This window comes from Syzygium oleosum, unplaced genomic scaffold, assembly GCF_021117445.2.
Source record: "Syzygium oleosum isolate NSW1041296 unplaced genomic scaffold, Sole_v2.1 Sole_v2.17, whole genome shotgun sequence".
Classification (NCBI taxonomy): domain Eukaryota; kingdom Viridiplantae; phylum Streptophyta; class Magnoliopsida; order Myrtales; family Myrtaceae; genus Syzygium; species Syzygium oleosum.
Genome location: NW_026607501.1, coordinates 5593818 through 5615830, shown reverse-complemented (window position 1 = coordinate 5615830; position 22013 = coordinate 5593818). Strand labels below are relative to the sequence as shown.

General features: G+C 37.0%; 16 non-coding genes across 16 annotated transcripts; all 16 read left to right on the top strand.

Moving 5' to 3' along the window:
- The first annotated feature begins 230 nt into the window (after window positions 1–230).
- On the top strand, window positions 231–333 carry LOC130140334 (U6 spliceosomal RNA). Its single transcript, XR_008818354.1, has one exon. It is a non-coding gene; the product is annotated as a U6 spliceosomal RNA (small nuclear RNA).
- Window positions 334–729: 396 nt separating this feature from the next.
- On the top strand, window positions 730–832 carry LOC130140348 (U6 spliceosomal RNA). The gene has a single exon (XR_008818368.1). It is a non-coding gene; the product is annotated as a U6 spliceosomal RNA (small nuclear RNA).
- A 2314-nt stretch (window positions 833–3146) lies between these two features.
- On the top strand, window positions 3147–3249 carry LOC130140333 (U6 spliceosomal RNA). Its single transcript, XR_008818353.1, has one exon. It is a non-coding gene; the product is annotated as a U6 spliceosomal RNA (small nuclear RNA).
- A 1525-nt stretch (window positions 3250–4774) lies between these two features.
- LOC130140332 (U6 spliceosomal RNA) lies at window positions 4775–4877 on the top strand. Its single transcript, XR_008818352.1, has one exon. It is a non-coding gene; the product is annotated as a U6 spliceosomal RNA (small nuclear RNA).
- A 320-nt stretch (window positions 4878–5197) lies between these two features.
- Window positions 5198–5300, top strand: LOC130140345 (U6 spliceosomal RNA). The gene has a single exon (XR_008818365.1). It is a non-coding gene; the product is annotated as a U6 spliceosomal RNA (small nuclear RNA).
- Window positions 5301–5837: 537 nt separating this feature from the next.
- Window positions 5838–5940, top strand: LOC130140355 (U6 spliceosomal RNA). The gene has a single exon (XR_008818375.1). It is a non-coding gene; the product is annotated as a U6 spliceosomal RNA (small nuclear RNA).
- A 1197-nt stretch (window positions 5941–7137) lies between these two features.
- LOC130140358 (U6 spliceosomal RNA) lies at window positions 7138–7240 on the top strand. The gene has a single exon (XR_008818378.1). It is a non-coding gene; the product is annotated as a U6 spliceosomal RNA (small nuclear RNA).
- Window positions 7241–7630: 390 nt separating this feature from the next.
- LOC130140353 (U6 spliceosomal RNA) lies at window positions 7631–7735 on the top strand. Its single transcript, XR_008818373.1, has one exon. It is a non-coding gene; the product is annotated as a U6 spliceosomal RNA (small nuclear RNA).
- A 4038-nt stretch (window positions 7736–11773) lies between these two features.
- On the top strand, window positions 11774–11876 carry LOC130140343 (U6 spliceosomal RNA). The gene has a single exon (XR_008818363.1). It is a non-coding gene; the product is annotated as a U6 spliceosomal RNA (small nuclear RNA).
- Window positions 11877–13448: 1572 nt separating this feature from the next.
- Window positions 13449–13549, top strand: LOC130140347 (U6 spliceosomal RNA). Its single transcript, XR_008818367.1, has one exon. It is a non-coding gene; the product is annotated as a U6 spliceosomal RNA (small nuclear RNA).
- A 319-nt stretch (window positions 13550–13868) lies between these two features.
- LOC130140340 (U6 spliceosomal RNA) lies at window positions 13869–13971 on the top strand. Its single transcript, XR_008818360.1, has one exon. It is a non-coding gene; the product is annotated as a U6 spliceosomal RNA (small nuclear RNA).
- A 605-nt stretch (window positions 13972–14576) lies between these two features.
- On the top strand, window positions 14577–14679 carry LOC130140352 (U6 spliceosomal RNA). The gene has a single exon (XR_008818372.1). It is a non-coding gene; the product is annotated as a U6 spliceosomal RNA (small nuclear RNA).
- A 1565-nt stretch (window positions 14680–16244) lies between these two features.
- LOC130140356 (U6 spliceosomal RNA) lies at window positions 16245–16347 on the top strand. Its single transcript, XR_008818376.1, has one exon. It is a non-coding gene; the product is annotated as a U6 spliceosomal RNA (small nuclear RNA).
- A 1600-nt stretch (window positions 16348–17947) lies between these two features.
- On the top strand, window positions 17948–18052 carry LOC115669024 (U6 spliceosomal RNA). Its single transcript, XR_004004273.1, has one exon. It is a non-coding gene; the product is annotated as a U6 spliceosomal RNA (small nuclear RNA).
- A 1561-nt stretch (window positions 18053–19613) lies between these two features.
- Window positions 19614–19716, top strand: LOC130140339 (U6 spliceosomal RNA). Its single transcript, XR_008818359.1, has one exon. It is a non-coding gene; the product is annotated as a U6 spliceosomal RNA (small nuclear RNA).
- A 1539-nt stretch (window positions 19717–21255) lies between these two features.
- Window positions 21256–21358, top strand: LOC130140350 (U6 spliceosomal RNA). Its single transcript, XR_008818370.1, has one exon. It is a non-coding gene; the product is annotated as a U6 spliceosomal RNA (small nuclear RNA).
- The last annotated feature ends 655 nt before the right edge of the window (window positions 21359–22013 follow it).

Genomic DNA, 22013 nt, shown 5'->3' with positions numbered 1-22013 from the left:
TTAACCTATGGTAAAGCACTCCACATATAATAAAAGCAAAGGATTTTTTTTTAAATGCCAAAGTTGCTTGGGCCACATGTCCCAAACTTTGGAGCTATTAATGTTGGCCCGACATGAATAAAACAATGGGCCATGAAGCTTTTAAATAGGAGGAGCTAGGAGGAGTCCCACATCGACCTTCAACACACATGCACCTCGGTTTATATTGTCCCAACGAACCAAAAAGGGTTGTCTCTTCGGAGACATCCGATAAAATTGGAACGATACAGAGAAGATTAGCATGGCCCCTGCGCAAGGATGACACGCACAAATCGAGAAATGGTCCAAATTTTTTTGTACTTTTTTTAGTATATTTCATTTTCATATATTTGGAGTTTCTATAAATTTTAACATTTACCTCTTTGGTTCTCTTTAATCTATTTTACCTCAGTCAAGTCCTAATGATAGATGGTGTCTTGATATCTACTTTTGATCTATTTTTGAATGTCATCGACCCCTCAAAATTCCAATAAAAATCTAAATTTATTGTTAGGTCCATGGACACATCACGTGACGATTTTCATTGCTTATAATCCCATTACAGTCATCTAACATTCTCCTCTTGAAAATTCATTGAAAATATGATCACTTACATTTTAGACAGTATAATGTCAATTTAAACCCGTTGATTATTAAATATGTAGTCCAAATAATAAATTTTTCTTTAGGCCTTTTTTTGAGGAGCAAGGAGTCCCGCATCGAACATCCGATAAAATTGAAACAATACATAGAAAATTAGCATGGCCCATGCGTAAGGACGACACGCGCGAATCGAAAAATTGTCCAATTTTTTTTAATTAACCTCATCTATTGTATTCCTCATATATGTTACTCCTCATTTTAAGTCCTTTTAAATCTATTGCTGCTATGGTTGTTGGATCGGCAATCTTTAATATTTGACATATGCTTACATTCACCGTAAACAAAACAAAGAGTGGGTGACCCCTAAACTGCACCTGTGAGCTTTTATTTTTTATTTATAATCCTGTACATGGGGCTGATGAAACACTCTACTAGTTTTATAAATCGATTAAGTCTAGATTTTTGGCCCATGCAGTTGGCCTTGACCTGCAGGAGTTTGCATTCGGTAGATCAAATTCGGACAAATGGCCTCTAGTTTTAAAACTGAAAATCCCCCAATGCCTCGATCAACTGTATCAATCCAGAGGATTAGTTTACGATTTCAGGAGCGGTGCCTTATTTTTAGGTTTAATGACTTTTTCCCAATGCTTTGCGCTTTTTTTTTTGTGATTTTTTTTCATGAGCAATCCTTTGAACAGCTCTTACTGTGTTGCGTAGCTGCAACACTTCTCGATTACTAGCATCTTAGTGAGCTTATGTTTACGGGCTCGACCACCTCGAATCTTCAAATCACGGCTGATACGGAGTAGTTATGGCTCATCGCACAATTTCGCAGCGAGTATGAGACCTTTATGATAACATCCAGAGGATATTATTAGCATTGATCGCCTCTTCCCTTTATTTTATGGGTTAATACCACGAAAAATCCTAAACTGGTACATTTGTGACACATTTACCCCAAACTATTTTTTTGACCATAAAAACCCCAAACTGGTACACCTGTGACAATTTTACCCCGAACATACCACAAAAAATCCCAAACTGGTCCACATGTGACAATTTTACCCCGAACTAATTTTTAATATTATTATTTTTTGAATTTTTTTGAATTTTTTCTTTTATTTTCTTTTTTTTTCCTTCACCTTCAACCTCTGGCCAGTCGCCGGTCCAGCGACCGGCCAGAGGCAGAAGCCGGCAAGGGCCGCCCTCGCCGGTATCGAGCGAGGGCTGTCCTCGCCGGTATAAAGAGAGAGCTGCCCTGGCCGGACCTGGCGAGGGCCGCCCTCGCCCGACGCCGGATCTGGCGAGGGCGACCCTCGCCTGCGTCGGGCGAGGGCCGCCCTCACCGGCGTCGGGCCGCCGCCCCTCGCCCGACGTTTGGCGAGGGTCGCCTCGCCGGATCTGGCGAGGGCGACCTCGCCGCGTCCCGGTGAGGCCGTCTCGCTTGCCCTGGGCAAAGGCGACCCTCGCCCGAATCCGGTGTCGGGCGAGGGTCGCCCGACGCCCGACGAAGGCGGCCCTCACCCGATCCGGCGAGGCAGCCTCGCCGTCTGCCGGCGAGGCCGCCTGCGCCCCGTCTGCGAGGCCGCCGCCGCCTCGCCCGCACTCGGCGAGGGGCGCCTCGCCCCGAGTCGGGTGAGGGTCGCCCTTGCCCTGGCGGGCGATGACGGCCCCTCGCCCGACGCCGCGAGCAGAGGGCGGCCCTCGTCCGACGCCGGCGAGGGCAGCCCTCGCCGGCTTCCACCTCTGGCCGGTCGCCGGACCGGCGACTGGCCAAAGTTTGAAGATGAAAAAAAAAAAAAAGAATAAAAATAAAAATAAAAATTCGAAAAAAATAAAAAAATAATATTAAAATTTTAATTCAGGGTAAAATTGTCACATATGTACCAGTTTGGGATTTTTTGTGGTAAGTTTAGGGTAAAATTGTCACAAGTATACCAGTTTGGGGTTTTGGTGGTCAAAAAAATAGTTCGGGGTAAAATTGTCACAGGTGTATCAGTTTGGGGTTTTTTATGGTCAAAAAAATAGTTTGGGGTAAATGTGTCACAAGTGTACCAGTTTAGGGTTTTTCGTGATATTAACCCTTATTTTATTTGTAAAAGAAAGAATATGTAATTGCTAATCAACCCTTATTTTTATTTTTTACTTTTTCCAAACGGTACGTCTCGTGTTACTCTACACAAATCCCATGTTAGGTCCCTTAAATTATTTCGTGGTAAAACGTAATTCCAGTGGATTTGTTCATTGGGCTAAGCCCAACCCAATATCATTATCTAACATTACTCTTAACTTATGGTAAAGCACTCCGCATATAATAATAAAAGCAAAGTATTTCTTTCTTTTTTTTAAATGCCAAAGTTGCTTGGGCCACATGTCCCAAACTTTGGAGTTATTAATGTGGGCCCTACGTGTATAAAGCAATGGGCCATGAGGCTTTTAAATAGTAGGAGCTAGGAGGAGTCCCACATCGACCATGAACACAAATGCACCTCGATTTATATTGTCCGAGCGAGACAGGAGAGATTGTCTCTTCGGAGACATCCGATAAAATTGGAACGATACAGAGAAGATTAGCATGGCCCCTGCGCAAGGATGACACGCACAAATCGAGAAATGGTCCAAATTTTTTTGTAGTTTTTTAGTATATCTCATTTTCATATGTTCGGAAAATTTATAAATTTTATAACATTTACCTCTTTACCATCACTTTCACCTTATCTATATGTATTTTGAAAGCAAAAGTTTCTCTATAATCTATTTTCCTTTGCTATATAATATGACAACAATTTCATTTTCTATTCGCAGCTCCATTCCAGCTTTACAAATAAAGTTCACCAAATTTTATAATGTTTAACCCTTTTTCATCCCTTTCACCTTATGCATACGTAAGGAGAAAAATCTCTATAATATATTTTACCTCGTTTCACAATATCACAACTATTTCATTTTCCAGTTCGTGGCTCCACGTCAGCTTCACTAATTATTTATATTTTATATCTACCAAATATTATCACTATTAGCTTCACATATTTATAGTTTTACGATTCCGAATTTAGCCTTCCCACTCTCGATAAGTAAATTCATGCCAATTAACTTCCAAAATTTTCTGGCCTCAAAGAAAACTCCTAGGAACAGTACAATATTAAGTGGGGGTACAGGCGAGCTGAGGAAAAAAAAAGAAACAAATATATTTAACAATGTTCTATGTATTTACTATTTACCAAGAGTTTAATAAGTTTTCTTATTTCAACAATATTGTTCATGCAATATGTGGCAACGGATGTATACTTTTAATATATTTATTTCTCTAATGATGAATGATGACTTATAATATGCTTTTGATTCTATATTTAGGTGTCATTGATCCGCTCAAAATTCGAATATAATATAGAGCTAATACCACTAAAATACCCCAAATAGGTATACTCGTGCCACAATTACCCCAAATTAATTTTTGTGTCATAAAAACTTCCGAACTAGTGTACTCGTGCCACTTTTGCTTTAAACTCACAAAAAATTTCAAATTGATACAGTCGTGCCACAATTATCCCAAATCGTGGTAAATCTGTGATTTTGTGGGGTAAATGTGGCACGGCTACATCAATTTGGGGAAAATGTGGCACGAGTGTAACGATTTGGATTTTTTTTAGAAAAATTAGTTTGTGATAAATGTGGCACAAGTGTACGGATTCAGAAATTTTTATGACACAAAAATCAATTTGGGGTAAATATGATACGGATGTACTAAATTGGGATTTTTTGTGGTATTGATCCTATATATAAATGGTTGAAGTACATATCGCATGATACTTTTCGCCACTTACAATCCTATTACAATCATCTAACGTTTCTCCTCTTAAAAATACATTGAAAATATAATCACTTCGTCAAGAATAAAGTCACTTACCTTTTACACAATATAATGTCAAAAGAATGCCGTTGATTATTAAATATGTAATCTAAATAAAGCAAAGAAAGAGACGACAAAAAGCTTGGTTGCGTGGACCCACATAACTTTGGGAGGATGCGGTTGGGCTTTTTGAGGAAATAAAATATCATTGTTTAGGCCTTTCTCGAGGATGGAGGAGTCCCACATCGAACAAAAGTTTACATCCACCTCGCCTTATATTGCACAAGCAAGCTAGGAAGTGTTGTCTCTTCGGAGACATCCGATAAAATTGGAACGATACAGAGAAGATTAGCATGGCCCCTGCGCAAGGATGACACGCACAAATCGAGAAATGGTCCAAATTTTTTTGTACTTTTTTTAGTATATTTCATGTTCATTTGACTGTTTTACAACAAATTCAATATAGTCAACAACATTATGAATATTTACCGAAAGATTAATTAGATTTTCTTATTTTAATGAAATTGTTCATGTAATATGCGACAATGAATGTATTACTTGTATATTTCTTTTTTGTTCTAATGACAAATGGTGTCTTATTAATGGGTCCTGCATGAATAAAACATTGGGTCATGAAGCTTTTAAATAGAAGCTAGGAAAGTCCCACATCGACCATTAACACACATGCATCTCGATTTATATTGTCCAAGCGAGACAGAAGAGGTTGTCTCTTCGGAGACAACCGATAAAATTGGAACGATACAGAGAAGATTAGCATGGCCCTTGCGCAAGGATGACACGCACAAATCGAGAAATGGTCCAAATTTTTTTGTACTTATTTAGTATATTTCATTTTCATATGATTGGAGTTTTTATAGATTTTATAACATTTACCTCTTTGGTTCTCTTTAATCTATTTTACCTCATCTCACCGTATTGCAACAAATTCAATATAGTCAACAATATTCTGAATATTTACCAGAAGTTTAATTAGGTTTTCTTATTTCAACGAAATTGTTCATGTAATATGTGATGATGAATGTATTACTTGTATATTTCTTTTTTGTCGTAATGAGCGTTGATGGATGGTGTCTTAATATATACTTTTGATCTATATTTGGGCATCATCGACCCCTCAAAATTCGAATAAAATCTAAATTGAATCTTAGGTCCTTGTACACACCACGCGATGATTTTCATTGATTATAATCCCATTACGGTCATCTAACATTCTCATCTCGAAAATTCATTGAAAATATGATCACTTACATTTTAGACAGTATAATGTCAATATGAGCCTGTTGATTATTGAATATGTAGTCCAAATAATAAATCTTTCTTTAGGCCTTTTTTTGAGGAGCAAGGAGTCTCACATTGAACATCCGATAAAAGTGAAACGATAATAGAAAATTAGCATGGCCCATGCGTAAAGGACGACATGCGCGAATCGAAAAATAGTCCAATTTTTTTTAATTGACCTCATCTATTGTATTTCTCATATATGTTACTCCTCATTTCAATTCCCTTTATATCTATTGCTGCTATGGTTGTTGGATCGGCAATCTTTAATATTTGACATATGCTTACATTCACCGTAAACAAAACAAAGAGTGGGGGGACCCTTAAACTGCAACTCACGTTTGTGAGCTTCTATTTTTCATTTTATAATCCCGTACATGGAGGTTAACGGAACACTCTACGAGTTTTGTAAACCGATTGAGTCTAGATTTTTGGCCTATGCAGTTGACCTTGATCTCCGGGAGTTTGCATTCGGTTGGTGAAATTCGGACAAATGGCCTCTGGTTTCAAATCTGAAAATCCTCCAATGCCTCAATCAACCGCATCAATCCGGGGATTAGTTTACGATTTCTGGAGCGGTGCCTTATTTTTAGGTTTAAAGACTTTTTCCCAATGCTTTACGCTAATGTTTTGTGATTTTCTTTGCCCGAGCAAACCTTTGAACGGCTCTTACGGTGTTTCGTAGCTGCCACACATATTGTGTGGGGCTTCCTGATTACTAGCATCTTAGTAAGCCTGTGGTTACGGGCTCGACCACCTCGGATCTTCGAATCGCGGTTGGTACGGAGTAATTATGGCTCAATCGCACTATTTCGTAGCGAGTGTGAGACTCTTATGATAACGTTTAAAGGATATCATTAGCGCTAATCGCCTCTCTCCTTTATTTTATTTATGAAAGAAAGAATATTTAATTGTTAATCGACCTTTATTTTTAGTTTATACTTTTTTCCTAACAATAGCTCTCGTATTACTCTTATTTTCTTTATCGTCGACACGAATCCCTTGTTAGGTCCCTTAAATTATATCGTAGTAAAATGTAATTCAAGTGGATTGGCTAAGCCCAACTAATATCATTATGTAACATAATGACATTAGTTGGGCCACATGTCTCAAACTTTCGAGTTGTTAATGTGGGCCTTAACCTATGGTAAAGCACTCCACATATAATAAAAGCAAAGGATTTTTTTTTAATTGTCAAAGTTGCTTGGGCCACGTGTCCCAAACTTTGGAGCTATTAATGTGGGCCCTACATGAATAAAACAATGGGCCATGAAGCTTTTAAATAGGAGGAGCTAGGAGGAGTCCCACATCGACCTTCAACACACATGCACCTCGGTTTATATTGTTCAAATGAGCCAAAATTGGTTGTCTCTTCGGAGACATCCGATAAAATTGGAACGATACAGAGAAGATTAGCATGGCCCCTGCGCAAGGATGACACGCACAAATCGAGAAATGGTCCAAATTTTTTTTGTAATTTTTTTAGTATATTTCATTTTCATATATTTGGAGTTTCTATAAATTTTAACATTTACCTCTTTGGTTCTCTTTAATCTATTTTACCTCAGTCAAGTCCTAATGATAGATGGTGTCTTGATATATACTTTTGATCTATTTTTGGATGTCATCGACCCCTCAAAATTCGAATGAAAATCTAAATTTATTGTTAGGTCCATGGACACACCACGTGACGATTTTCATTGCTTCTAATCCCATTACAGTCATCTAACATTCTCCTCTTGAAAATTCATTGAAAGAATGATCACTTTAGAACAAGATCACTTACATTTAACACGGTATAATGTGAATATAAGCCCGTTGATTATTAAATATGTAATCTAAATGATAAAGTAGAGCAAAGTGTCTCGCATTGAACATCCGATAAAATTGAAACGATACATAGAAAGTTAGCATGGCCCATGCGTAAGGACGACACGCGCCAATCGAAAAATAATCCGATTTTTTTTAATTAACCTCATCTATTGTATTTCTCATATATGTTACTCCTCATTTTAAGTCCTTTAATATCTATTGCTGCTGTGGTTGTTGGATCGGCAATTTTTAATATTTGACATATGCTTACATTCACCATAAACAAAACAAGGAGTGGGGGAACCCTAAACTGCACCTGTGAGCTTTTAATTTTTATTTATAATCCCGTACATGGAGGCTGATGGAACACTCTACGAGTTTTATAAATCGATTAAGTTTAGATTTTTGGCCTGTGCAGTTGGCCTTGACCTGCAGGAGTTTGCATTCGGTAGATCAAATTCGGACAAATGGCCTCTAGTTTCAAAACTGAAAATCCCCTAATGCCGCAATCAACTGTATCAATCCAGAGGATTAGTTTACGATTTCTGGAGTGGTGCCTTATTTTTAGGTTTAATGACTTTTTCCCAATGCTTTACACTTTTTTTTTATGATTTTTTTCGTGAGCAATCCTTTGAACAGTTCTTATTGTGTTGTGTAGCTGCAACACTTGTCACGTCCCGAACCCCAACGAGTACGCAACGTCCCTCCGAGATCGTCAAGTATGTGACATCCCAGGATTTGTCGTCGACCCAATCGAAACACTAACGAGCAACGCATACGGAAGCAACCTCGAACTCTCCATACAACATATAAACAACGGGATAGTAGAGAGATAAAGAATACACATCAACAAGACACTTTTATAAACATAACATCGATTGCAACATATACATTTGCAAGCCTTCTATGATGCCACTAACTATGAACCACGCACAACAAAAAAGATCGGGTGTTTGGTAAGCTTAACTCCTCTACAACCAGGGCATTCAAAAAGGGATGAAGCATCAAATGCCCAATATCACCCCCGGTCTCTAAGCCGCACGTGACGACTATTCGTCACTCCAAGCCCGAAAATGTTTAACAACGGGGGATGAGATAAATCTCAATAAGTAACTACCTAAGCCTCGCTTAGGTTAACGCGTACCTCCGAACAATCCTAATCATGCAATACCGATATCCAACATGTCATAACAATCACAAGTGCCCTTATCTCGCCTCGGCACATACGCAAGCCCTACACGTTAGAATCCTGCCATAACATGGCCAATTGGTCATCAAGCTTATACAATGCAATTCAAAGCATAATCATGCATAACACGGTTAATAACCCAGACGTGTTCATCAATTAACTCAGGCAAACCATTGCCCAATGCAAATCGTACTCATTAAGTCCAGATTATTAACGACCCATCGGGCCACCGAACTCCCGCCGGTCTTCTGGCGTAACCAGGCATCGTCCCTCTACGTCGGCGACAGCAACGTTGGGGATCGAACAACCCCGGCAAGCTGGGTACCCAACGGCATTCCACTTAGGAGCATCGATTCGGCCTCCACTGCGATCGGCATCGTCTGGAATCGAACACCCCCCGGCAACCCCAGGTAACAGACGGCATCCGAACTCCCGCCGGGCATCGTCTAAAACTCCCGCCTAGACGAAACGTGTCGTGACCATGCACACACCTCAGCAATCATTACCAATTCTTATCTTTGTAAATTAGCCCAATGTCAACTAAGTCCGTCAAAACACCACGATAACACCGAATAATTCTCGAGAAAGAGAAAAATCGAGAATGTACAAAACCGGGTCCAAACTGGGCAGTTGCGCAGTGACCGAAATCCGTTTGAAATAAATAGTAAATCAACTCCAAAAATTCTAAAATTTGGATATGTTGTACAAAACATCTTGATAAACATTTTTCATGGGGACACGAAATCCAGTTCTGATTGTAAAAGCCTCGTTTTGTAACTCAAAGCCAGAAAGAACCCGGTTCGCTCGGACAGCCCCTCAGACCATAAAAATACAACTCATTCAGTATCCAAATCACTTTGGAAAGCTCTGAAATTTTTATATGTCATAGACACAGATGTTCTTAACAATTTTTGTGAAGGAAGTTTGTTGAAAAGAGGTCTGGAAAAATTTATAGAAAATCGGAAAGACCAGAAGGTCGGATGAACAGTAAATCCAGCAGACTAAACACGGTCCGAAAATGGACTCCCGAATGACCTCAAATGATCTCCAAAAATTTCAAATTTAATATATGTTATACTTCAAGATGTTATGAGCAACTTTCATGAAGAACATTTCCTCAAATTCGGCCCACACAAGTCTCTACGAAAATAACAAAACACAGAGGCAGTGCAGTAGCGAATTCGAAAATCAACCAATCAAGAATCATTAAGCAAGCCAACTTCAATCAACCCCTAAACCAACTATCCACGGCCTCTAATCCATTAGTAACTCATTATCCTAACCAAGGCTTAGGGAGTACTTACTAGGAATCCTAAGCAAGCAAACCAAGAAGAAGAGGCAGCAGCAACTCCGGCGGTGAGCTGAGCTCACAGTGGCTGGACGGGCGAGCGGCGGCACTCACGGTGGCCGGACGTTGGCTGAGGGAGGCGGGTGAAGCCGCTGGTTGGCTGGAATGGAGAGCGAGAAGCAGCAGAAGCAAGAAACAGAAGCAACAAAGCAGAAGCAGCAGCGGAAAGGAAAAGAAAAGAAGAGAAGAGGGTCAACAGCAGGGAAGTCCATCATCGGCAGCAGCATGGGGGATGTCAGCAATGAAGCAGAAGCAGCAGCAGCAGGGACGTGGGTCTACAGAGGGCAGAAGTCAGCAGCAACGTGGGTGCCAGCGGGAAAGAAGGAGAGGAGAGAGAGAGAAGAGAGGGGGGGGGCGGTCTTCAACATTATCTCCACAAAAATAATTTGTCCACAAAATATTTTTGCCCAATTTTCCTTTTTCCTTTTTCCGATCAACCCCACGATTGGCCATGTTTAATGAGACGACGTCCGAAAAATTAGTCGTGGAATTCTTGAAACTTCGACGCCCAATTCGGATTCTAATTAATGGCCAAATTCAATCGAATGCGACTTTAGCGTATCTCGAACTAACGGACGGCTTTTAGGAATTACGCGTATCGACTCGTGGCTGATTCGATATCGAGCCACATCTAAGTTTACTCGAGCTATGGCGACCTCGGTTGTCATGTAATTGCGAGGGTCAATCACTAGTTCCGAATGACGCGATCGTTCGGATTAGGTTTAGGATCATTCGAAATTCATACAATGGCCAAGCGGAATCACCAGCGACCCAATTGCACGACATTTGCGAATCGTTCCATAACCATTCTTGGATCGGCCTTTAACGGCCCAAAATATTCCCTCGCTAATCCTTATGGTCGAAGTGTCAATCCATGGCCAAGTTCTTAGGTCCACGTACTTGATTCCTAGCTAGCCATTCCTTAACGGTTAGTCTACTCGAGAATGATCAATTCCGAGCAAGATTTCACTGAAAGCGCATTGAAGAAATATTCATTTCATAAATCCCGAAAAATAGGTCGAAATTCATAATATCACAGCACTTCTCGATTACTAGCATCTTAGTGAGCTTATGTTTACGGGCTCGACCACCTCGAATCTTCAAATCACGGCTGATACGGAGTAGTTATGGCTCATCGCACAATTTCGCAACGAGTATGAGACCTTTATGATAATATCCAAAGGATATTATTAGCATTGATCGCCTCTTCCCTTTATTTTATTTGTAAAAGAAAGAATATGTAATTGCTAATCGACCCTTATTTTTATTTTTTACTTTTTCCAAACGGTACGTCACGTGTTACTCTACACGAATCCCTTGTTAGGTCCCTTAAATTATTTCGTGGTAAAACGTAATTCAAGTGGATTTGTTCATTGGGCTAAGCCCAACCCAATATCATTATCTAACATTACTCTTAACTTATGGTAAAGCACTCCGCATATAATAATAAAAGCAAAGTATTTCTTTCTTTTTTTTAAATACCAAAGTTGCTTGGGCCACGTGTCCCAAACTTTGGAGTTATTAATGTGGGCCCTACGTGTATAAAGCAACGGGCCATGAAGCTTTTAAATAGTAGGAGCTAGGAGGAGTCCCACATCGATCATGAACACAAATGCACCTCGATTTATATTGTCCGAGCGAGACAGGAGAGGTTGTCTCTTCGAAGACATCCGATAAAATTGGAACGATACAGAGAAGATTAGCATGGCCCCTGCGCAAGGATGACACGCACAAATCGAGAAATGGTCCAAATTTTTTTGTAGTTTTTTAGTATATCTCATTTTCATATGTTTGGAATTTTTATAAATTTTATAACATTTACCTCTTTACCATCACTTTCACCTTATCTATATGTATTTTGAAAGGAAAAGTTTCTCTATAATCTATTTTCCTTTGTTATATAATATGACAACAATTTCATTTTCTATTCGCAGCTCCATTTCAGCTTTACAAATAAAATTCACCAAATATATTTTATTTACTTCCTAATTTTATATATTCCAAATTTTATAACGTTTAACCCTTTTTCATCCCTTTCACCTTTTGCATACGTAAGGAGAAATTTCTCTATAATATATTTTACCTCGTTTCACAATATCACAACTATTTCATTTTCCAGTTTCACTAATTAAGTTCGCCAAATATATTTTCTTTGCTCCTCAATTATTTATATTTTATATCTACCAAATATTATCACTATTAGCTTCACATATTTATAGTTTTACGATTCCGAATTTAGCCTTCCCACTCTCGATAAGTAAATTCATGCCAATTAACTTCCAAAATTTTCTGGCCTCAAAGAAAACTCCTAGGAACAGTACAATATTAAGTGGGGGTACAGGCGAGCTGAGGAAAAAAAAAAGAAACAAATATATTTAACAATGTTCTATGTATTTACCAAGAGTTTAATAAGTTTTCTTATTTCAACAATATTGTTCATGCAGTATGTGGCAACGGATGTATACCTTTAATATATTTATTTCTCTAATGATGAATGATGACTTATAATATGCTTTTGATTCTATATTTAGGTGTCATTGATCCGCTCAAAATTCGAATATAATATAGAGGTAATACCACTAAAATACCCCAAATAGGTATACTTGTGCCACAATTACCCCAAATTAATTTTGTGTCATAAAAACTTCCGAACTAGTGTACTCGTACCACTTTTACTTCAAACTCACAAAAAATTCCAAATTGATACAGTCGTGCCACAATTATCCCAAATCGTGGTAAATCTGTGATTTTGTGGGGTAAATGTGGCACGGCTACATCAATTTGGAAAAAATGTGGCACGAGTGTAACGATTTGGATTTTTTTTTAGAAAAATTAGTTTATGATAAATGTGGCACAAGTGTACGGATTCAGAAATTTTTATGACACAAAAATCAATTTGGGGTAAATATGATACGGATGTACTAAATTGGGATTTTTTGTGGTATTGATCCTATATATAATGGTTGAAGTACATATCGCATGATACTTTTCACCACTTACAATCCTATTACAATCATCTAACGTTTCTCCTCTTAAAAATACATTGAAAATATAATCACTTCGTCAAGAATAAAGTCACTTACCTTTTACACAATATAATGTCAAAAGAATGCCGTTGATTATTAAATATGTAATCTAAATAAAGCAAAGAAAGAGACGACAAAAAGCTTGGTTGCGTGGACCCACATAACTTTGGGAGGATGCGGTTGGGCTTTTTGAGGAAATAAAATATCATTGTTTAGGCGTTTCTCGAGGATAGAGGAGTCCCACATCGAACAAAAGTTTACATCCACCTCGCCTTATATTGCACAAGCAAGCTAGGAGGTGTTGTCTCTTCGGAGACATTTGATAAAATTGGAACGATAGAGAAGATTAGCATGGCCCCTGCGCAAGGATGACACGCACAAATCGAGAAATGGTCCAAATGTTTTTTACTTTTTTTAGTATATTTCATGTTCATTTGACTGTTTTACAACAAATTCAATATAGTCAACAACATTATGAATATTTACCGAAAGATTAATTAGATTTTCTTAGTTTAATGAAATTGTTCATGTAATATGCGACAATGAATGTATTACTTGTATATTTCTTTTTTGTTCTAATGACAAATGGTGTCTTATTAACGGGTCCTGCATGAATAAAACATTGGGTCATGAAGCTTTTAAATAGAAGCTAGGAAAGTCCCACATCGACCATTAACACACATGCATCTCGATTTATATTGTCCAAGCGAGACAGAAGAGGTTGTCTCTTCGGAGACAACCGATAAAATTGGAACGATACAGAGAAGATTAGCATGGCCCCTGCGCAAGGATGACACGCACAAATCGAGAAATGGTCCAAATTTTTTTGTACTTTTTTTATTAAATTTTTTTTTTTTTGATAATCGAGGTGTCCGCGTGGCCGGCGAGCTAGGGCTCAAACCAGCGGTGATGCCCGACTAGTCCTCGAGGGGGGCTAGCGCAGCATCCCACCGCTACGACCCCCCACTTAAATCACCGATGGGCGAGTTTTGAACCCAGGACCTCTCGTGAAAGGAACTGAGCGCAAACCAACGTTGCCACCGATGGGTGGGTAGTATATTTCATTTTCATATATTTGGAGTTTCTATAAATTTTAATATTTATCTCTTTGGTTCTCTTTAATCTATTTTACCTCAGAGAAGTCCTAATGATAGATGGTGTCTTGATATATACTTTTGATCTATTTTTGGATGTCATCGACCCCTCAAAATTCCAATAAAAATCTAAATTTATTGTTAGGTCCATGGACACACCACGTGACGATTTTCATTGCTTATAATCCCATTACAGTAATCTAACATTCTCCTCTTGAAAATTCATTGAAAATATGATCACTTTAGAACAAGATCACTTACATTTAACACGGTATAATGTCAATATAAGCCCGTTGATTATTAAATATGTAATCTAAATGATAAAGTAGAGCAAAGAGTCTCGCATTGAACATCCGATAAAATTGAAACGATACATAGAAAATTAGCATGACCCATGCGTAAGGACGACATGCGCAAATCAAAAAATAGTCCGATTTTTTTTAATTAACCTCATCTATTGTATTCCTCATATATGTTACTCCTCATTTTAAGTCCTTTTATATCTATTGCTGCTGTGGTTGTTGGATCGGCAATTTTTAATATTTGACATATGCTTACATTCACCATAAACAAAACAAGGAGTGGGGGAACCCTAAACTGTACCTGTGAGCTTTTATTTTTTATTTATAATCCTATACATGGAGGCTGATGAAACACTCTACTAGTTTTATAAAGGGATAATGACACAAATAGTCCCTGAACTTTGACCCAATGTGCAATTTGATCCCTGAACTTTTAATTTGTTCAATGTAGTCCCTAAATTTTAACATAATGTTCAATTTGGTCCCTGAACTTTTAATTTGTTCAATGTGGTCCCTGAACTTTAAATATGTGTTCAATTTAGTCCCTGAACTATATGAAAATATTCAATATAGTCCCTGCGCTTGAATTAATGGAAGGACTATATTGAACATTTTCAAATAGTTCAAGGACTAAATTGAACACATATTTAAAGTTCGTGGACCACATTGAACAAATCAAAAGTTCAGGGACCAAATTGAATATTAGGTTAAAGTTCAGGAACTACATTGAACAAATGAAAATTTCAGGGACCGAATTGTACATTGGGTCAAAGTTCATGGACTATTTGTGTCATTTTCCCTTTTATAAATCGATTAAGTCTAGATTTTTGGCCCATGCAGTTGGCCTTGACCAGCAGGAGTTTGCATTCGGTAGATCAAATTCGGACAAATGGCCTCTAGTTTCAAAACTGAAAATCCCCCAATGCCGCAATCAACTGTATCAATCCAGAGGATTAGTTTACGATTTCTAGAGCGGTGCCTTATTTTTAGGTTTAATGACTTTTTCCCAATGCTTTACGCTTTTTTTTTGTGATTTTTTTGCCTGAGCAAACCTTTGAACGGCTCTTACTGTGTTTCGTAGCTGCCACACATATTGTGTGGGGCTTCCTAATTACTAGCATCTTAGTAAGCCTGTGGTTACGGGCTCGACCACCTCGGATCTTTGCGGTTGGTAAGGAGTAGTTATGGCTCAATCGCACTATTTCGTAGCGAGTGTGAGACTCTTATGATAACGTTTAAAGGATATCATTAGCGCTAATCGCATCTTCCCTTTATTTTATTTATAAAAGAAAGAATATATAATTGTTAATCGACCCTTATTTTTACTTTTTACTCTTTCCAAACGGTGCGTCTCGTGTTACTTTACACGAATCCCTTTTTAGGTACCTTAAACTATTTCGTGGTAAAACGTAATTCAAGTGGATTTGTTCATTGGGCTAAGCCCAACCCAATATCATTATCTAACATTTCCATTAACCTATGGTAAAGCACCCGGCACATAATAAAAGCAAAGGATTTTTTTTTAAATGCCAAAGTTGCTTGGGCCACATGTCCCAAAACTTTGGAGTTATTAATGTGGGCCCTACATGTATAAAGCAATGGGCCATGAAGCTTTTAAATAGTAGGAACTAGGAGGAGTCCCACATCGATCATGAACATAAACGCACCTCGATTTATATTGTCCGAACGAGACAGAAGAGGTTGTCTCTTCGGAGACATCCGATAAAATTGGAACGATACAGAGAAGATTAGCATGGCCCCTGCGCAAGGATGACACGCACAAATCGAGAAATGGTCCAAATTTTTTTCTACTTTTTTAGTATACTTCATTTTCATATGTTCGGAATTTTTATAAATTTTACGGCATTTACCTCTTTGCCATCACTTTCACCTTATCTATATGTAATTTTTAAAGAAAAAATTTCTCCATAATTTATTTTCCCTTGTTATACAATATCACAACAATTTCATTTTCTATTCACAGCTCTATTTCAGCTTTACAAATAAAGTTCACCAAATATATTTTGTTTACTTCTTAATTTTATATATTCCAAATTTTATAACGTTTACCCCTTTGCCATCCCTTTCACCTTATGCATATGTAAGTAGAAATTTCTCTATAATATATTTTACCTTGTTTCACAATATCACAACTATTTCATTTTCCAGTTCGCGGCTCCACGTCAGCTTCACTAATTAAGTTTGCCAAATATATTTTCTTTGCTCCTCAATTATTTATATTTTATATCTACCAAATATTATCACTATTAGCTTCACATATTTATAGTTTTACGATTCCGAATTTAGCCTTCCCACTCTCGATAAGTTAATTCATGCCAATTAACTTCCAAAAATTTTCTGGCCTCAAAGAAAATTCCAAATAAATTATGGGTAGGAACAGTACAATATTAAGTGGGGGTACAGGCGAGCTGAGGAAAAGAAAAGAAACAAATATATTTAACAATGTTCTATGTATTTACCAAGAGTTTAATAAGTTTTCTTATTTCAACGATATTGTTCATGTAATATGTGGCAACGGATATATACCTTTAATATATTTATTTCTCTAATGATGAATGATGACTTATAATATGCTTTTGATTCTATATTTAGGCCTCATTGATCCGCTCAAAATTCGAATATAATATAGAGCTAATACCACTAAAATACGCCAAATAGGTATATTCGTGTCACAATTACCCCAAGTTAATTTTTGTGTCATAAAAACTCCCGAATTGGTGTACCTGTGCCACTTTTACTTCAAACTCACAAAAAATTCGAAATTGATACACTCATGCCACAATTATCCCAAATGGTAAATCTAGGATTTTGTGGGGTAAATGTGGCACGACTACATCAATTTGGGGAAAATGTGGCACGAATCTGACGATTTGGGTTTTCTTTTAGAAAAACTAGTTTAGGATAAATGTGGCACAAGTGTACGGATTCGGAAATTTTTATGATACAAAAATTAATTTGGGGTAAATATGATATGGATGTACTAAGTTGTGATTTTTTATGGTATTAACCCTATAAATAAATGGTTGAAGTACATATCGCATTATATTTTTCACCACTTACAATCCTATTACAATCATCTAACGTTTCTCCTCTTGAAAATTTATTGAAAATAAATCACTTCGCCAAGAATAAAGTCACTTACCTTTTACACAATATAATGTCAAAAGAATGCCGTTGATTATTAAATATGTAATCTAAATAATGTAATGCAAAGAGACAAAAAGCTTGGTTGCGTGGACCCACATAACTTTGGAAGGATGCGGTTGGGCATTTTGAGGAAATAAAACATCATTGTTTAGGCTGTTGTTGGAGAATAGAGGACTCCCACGTCAAACAAAAGTTTCCATCCATCTCGCCTTATATTGCACAAGCGAGGTAGAAAGAGTTCTCTCTTTGGAGACATCTGATAAAATTAAAACGATACAGAGAAGATTAACATGGTCCCTGCGCAAGGATGACACTCACAAATCGAGAAATGGTCCAAAGTTTTTTTTCATTTTTTTATCCAAATTTTTGAAAAGTAAAAAATATTATATCCTCATTAGCTTTCGTCTTCAATCTATATATTCATTAACCGATAAATATTATATGTCACTATTTACCTGACCCGACAAAATCGAAACAATATACTTTTTCAACCGAGAGTCGCAAATCAAGCTCATCTATTATATTTCTCACGAATGTCGATCCTCATCTCAAGTACTTTAATATATATTGATATTATGGTTGGCTGAAAATATTCAAAGCTTTACGATATGGGACGTATGCTTGCAATCACCATATATAAATCAAAGATCGGAGTACAATTAAATTGCATTTCGGTTTAGATGGTATTTCTCACGAATATTACTCCTCATCTCAAGTACTTTTTATATCTATTGATATAATGATTGGATCGAAAATTTCTAAAACTTTACGATATTGGAGGCATGCTTGCAGTCACCGTGAACAAAAACAAAGATTGTGGGACAATTAAACTGCATCCCAATTAATGAGTTTTGTTCTCTTTCTTTTAAATACAGTACCTTGAGGTTTATGGAATACTCTACAAGCTCCAAGAATTGATTAATTCCAGACGTTTGACCTCCCGTGTAGGTGATCTTGACCTAGAGGAGTTCGTATACAATCCATGAGATTTGAACAATTGACCTTGAGTTCTGAAGTGAAAATCCTCCAAGCCCCCAATCAACTATACCAACCATAAGCATTAGTTTTCCCTTTTACGAACGGTGCCTCATTTTCAAGTTTAGTAACTTCTTCCCCAATGTCTTGCGCTAGAGTTAAATGTTAACGGCTCTTACCACATTGCCTGGGTTTGATAATACTCGTGTGGAGACTTCATGACGGCAAGCATCTTGGTCAACATATGGTGACTGGCTCGCAAATCTTGGATATTAGAATCATGGGTGGTGCGAAATATTTATAACTAAAATCGAATGTTCCGTAGAGAGTGTAGGACCCTTATAATGACATTCAGAGGGGATTGTTAGCACTGGTAGTGGTCATCTCTCCCTACCTTTTTATTTATGAAAAAAAATGATTTGTTAATCGACCCTTATTTTTAGGTTTTGTTTTTTCCATATAATACGGCTTGTATGACTTTTCTTTTCTTTATCATTGATAGAAACCCCTTGTTAAATTTTTTAAATTATTTTGCGATAAAACGTAGTTCAAGCAATACTCAAACGTGTAAATTTCAGTCTTTCGATAATAATAATTGTTTCGTGGTTTGTATATAATCCATTTAAAAAAAGTAAATCCTCCCTTTTCAAGTGGTTTATTTGTTGGGCTAAGCCCAACCCAATGCCATTTTTTGGCAGTACTCTTGACTTATATAGTAAAGCACTCGGCATATAATAAAAGCCCAAGGACCAAACTGCCAAATTTGCTTGGGCCACATGTCCTAACTTTGGATATATTAATGCGTGCCCTACATGAATAAACCATTGGCCCATGAAGCTTTTAAATAGCACAAGTTAGGAGGAGTCCCACATCGATCATGAACACAAATGCACGTCGGTTTATATTGTCCAAGCGAGACAGAAGAGGTTGTCTCTTTGGAGACATCCGATAAAATTGGAACGATACAGAGAAGATTAGCATGGCCCCTGCGCAAGGATGACACGCACAAATCGAGAAATGGTCCAAATTTTTTTGTTCTTTTTTTAGTATATTTCATTTTCATATGTTCAGAATTTTTATAAATTTTATAACATTTACCTCTTTGCCGTCACTTTTACCTTATCTATATGTTTTCTCCGTAACCTATTTTCCCTTATTATACAATATCACAACAATTTCATTTTCTATTCGCAGCTCTATTTCAGCTTTACAAATAAAGTTCACCAAATATGTTTTATTTACTTCTTAATTTTATATATTCCAAATTTTACAACGTTTACCCCTTTGCCATCCCTTTCACCTTATGCATATGTAAGGAGAAATTTCTCTATAATATATTTTACCTCGTTGCACGATATCACAAAAATTTCATTTTCCAGTCACGGCTCTATGTTAGCTTCATTAATTTAGTTCGCCAAATATATTTTATTTGCTCCTCATTTTTTTATATTTCGTATCTATAAAGTATTATCACTATTAGCTTCACATATCTACAGTTTTGCGATTCCGAATTTAGCCTTCTCACTCTCGATGAGTTTATTCATGCCAATTAACTTCCAAAAATTTTCCGGCCTCAAAGAAAATTCCAAATAAATTATTGGTAGGAACAGTACAATATTAAGTGGGGGTACAGGCGAGCTGAGGAAAAAAAAAGAAACAAATATATTTAACAATGTTCTATATATTTACGAAGAGTTTAAATAGGTTTTCTTATTTCAACAATATATTTATTTCTCTAACGATGAATGATGACTTAATATATGCTTTTGATTCTATATTTAGGTCTCATTCACCCACTCAAAATTCAAATATAATCTAAAGCTAAAACCACCAAAATACCCAAAATAGGTACATTCATGACACAATTACCCCAAATTAATTTTTACATCATAAAAACTCTCGAACTGGTATACCTGTGCCACTTTCGCTTCAAACTCACTAAAAATCCCAAACCGATACACTCATGCCACATTTATGCCAAATCGTGTTAAATCTGGGATTTTTGGGGGTAAATGTGGCACGGCTACATCAATTTAGGGAAAATGTGGCAAGAGTGTAACGGTTTGGGATTTTTGTAATAGAAAAATTAGTTTAGGATAAATGTGGTACAAGTGTACGGATTCGGAAATTTTTATGACAAAAATTAATTTGGGGTAAATATGATACGGATGTACTAAGTTGGCATTTTTTGTGATATTAACCTTATATATAAATGATTGAAGTACAGATCGCATGATATTCTTCACCACTTACAATCCTATTACAATCATCTAACGTTTCTCCTCTTGAAAATTCATTGAAAATATAATCACTTCGCCAAGAATAAAGTCACCTACCTTTTACAGAATATAATGTCAAAAGAATGCCGTTGATTATTAAATCTAAATAAAGTAAAGCAAAGAGACAAAAAGCTTGTTTGCGCGGACCTACATAACTTTGGAAGGGTGTGGTTGGGCCCATCCCAGAAATAAAATATCATTATTGCCTTTCTTTGAGGATAGAGGAGTCCCACATCAAACAAAAGTTTACATCGACCTCGCCTTATATTGCACAAGCGAGCAAGAACATGTTGTCTCTTCGGAGACATCCGATAAAATTGGAACGATACAGAGAAGATTAGCATGGCCCCTGCGCAAGGATGACACGCACAAATCGAGAAATGGTCCAAATTTTTTTGCACTTTTTTTATCCAAGTATTGAAAAAGTATAAAATATTTATATCTCCTTATTAGCTTTCCTTTTCGATTTATATATTTATTAATACATAATACCTAATCTCCCAAAATCGAAATAATCTATTTTTTCCATAAGAGATTCGCAAATTAAGCTCATCTATTATATTTCCCACGAATGTCACTCCTCATCTCAAGTACTTTAATATTTACTGATAATATGGTTGGCTTGAAAATATTTAAAGCTTTACCATATTGGATGTATGCTTGCAATCACCATAAAATAATCAAAGATTGGGGGAGGGTTACATTGCATTTCAATTTAGATGGTATTTTTCACAAATATTACCACTCATCTCAAATAATTTTATATCTATTCATATAATGGTTGGCTCAAAATTTTTTAAATCTTTACGATATTTTACATATGCTTGCAATCACCAATAACCATAAACAAAACAAAGATTGTGGGACATTTTATCACTATTTATGAGTATTTACTCTCTTTCTTTTTTAAATTCAATACCTGGAGGTTTATGGAACACTTTACAAGCTCCACAAACTGATTAATTTTAACCTTTGGCCTCCTATTGAGGTGACCTTGATCCAGAGGAGTTTGCATACAATTCACGAGATTCGAACAATTGACCTCTAGTT